Below are 1,397 nucleotides of genomic sequence, written 5' to 3'. Positions count from 1 at the left end.
GACAACATGAAGACAACATGAGGACAACATGAAGTCAACATGAGGACAACATGAAGACAACATGAAGACAACATGAGGGTTAACTTTAGAGACCCAATCAGGATAAATGTTGATAATTTAGCCAGGATGTGTTCCTGTTTTGGTTTTAAAGATTTTATCTCGGGTTGCAGCTCCTCCGCCCTGTTGCTCCTCCCAGTGGCCTGGCTCCGCCCCTTCAGCGAGACTCCGCCCCTTTTGTCCATAACGCAGCGACTTAATGACTAAAACGGAAAGATTGAGTGTAATTACTAAAGGTGTGGTCGGCTTTAATCAACACGCATCGGTTCCTCTGCAGCAAACATCCAGTCCGTCTACACACACACGTCTGCACAGGAAGCTGTTTGGTGTGTTTATATTTAACCCTCCTGTTGTCCCGGGTCAAATCTGACCCGTTAATAAATATCTATATCTGAAATATGAGCTTATTTTGAACCAAATTACCACAAAAACATGGATTGGATTCCTTCCAACGCTCTTGATAAACACAACTGATCACTTTCATTCCTCTGATCTTAACTACTAGTCAAAATAACTCATCATTTCTGCTTTTTTAACTCAATTATTAGGTATAACTCTGTATAAATTATATATTAAGAAAGTAATAAAACTAGTGAGGTGGTGAAAAACCCCCCAAAAAGTCTGAAAAAGAGACGAAAATGTCCATTTTTTGTCCGTTTTTTCAGCCCTTCCAGATGCTTCTTTCATCTGCACGAGCTGTCGATGGGAATCAGGTTTCCACCGGAGTACATCGATTTCTTAAATACCATTTGCTGGACAAGCATGTGGCGATGCGGACAACCCCCCCCCCCCCCCCCCCCCCCCCCCCCCCCCCACACACACACACACACACACAAACCCCCCCCACGCCCCCCCGCCCCGTCCTCCCCCAAGGTCGGCCATGCTGGACGGTTTGCAACAGACACGCCCCACCATTACTGGAATATAACCGGAATATTCCACACAGTATCTGTCGTTGTTGTGGATTGTTATATTTAATATTTGCATATTAGCATATTTAGGGCGCCCGGTTGGCTCAGCGGGTAGAACGGGCGCCCATGCATGGAGGGTTACTCCTTCGTACAGTGGACCTGGAAGACACAGAGGTTAAAGGGGTCAAATTTGACCCAAGGACACAGGAGGGTTAAAGGTCAAAGGTTAAAGGTTAAAGGTGCATTCAGGGCCAAGGAGCCCCGTCAGCATGTTGTCTGTTTGATTCGAGTCTGATTGGTTTGTTTAGATAGATAGATAGATAGATAGATAGATAGATAGATAGATAGATAGATAGATGGTTAGATAGATAGATAGATAGATAGATAGATATTTAGATAGATAGATAGATAGATAGATAGATAGATAGA

General features: G+C 44.0%; 1 long non-coding RNA gene across 1 annotated transcript in view; it reads left to right on the top strand.

Moving 5' to 3' along the window:
• Positions 1-1,397, top strand: part of LOC117958999 — a 10,193-nt gene that overhangs the window by 3,249 nt on the left and 5,547 nt on the right. Inside the window, exon 2 of the long non-coding RNA XR_004659850.1 lies at positions 819-821. This is a non-coding gene — a long non-coding RNA (uncharacterized LOC117958999). The remainder of the gene's footprint in view (positions 1-818; positions 822-1,397) is intronic.

The sequence above is a fragment of the Etheostoma cragini genome, chromosome 16, assembly GCF_013103735.1.
Source record: "Etheostoma cragini isolate CJK2018 chromosome 16, CSU_Ecrag_1.0, whole genome shotgun sequence".
Lineage (NCBI taxonomy): Eukaryota > Metazoa > Chordata > Actinopteri > Perciformes > Percidae > Etheostoma > Etheostoma cragini.
Note: the sequence above shows the minus strand (reverse complement) of the source record. Positions and strands in the feature narration are given on the sequence as shown.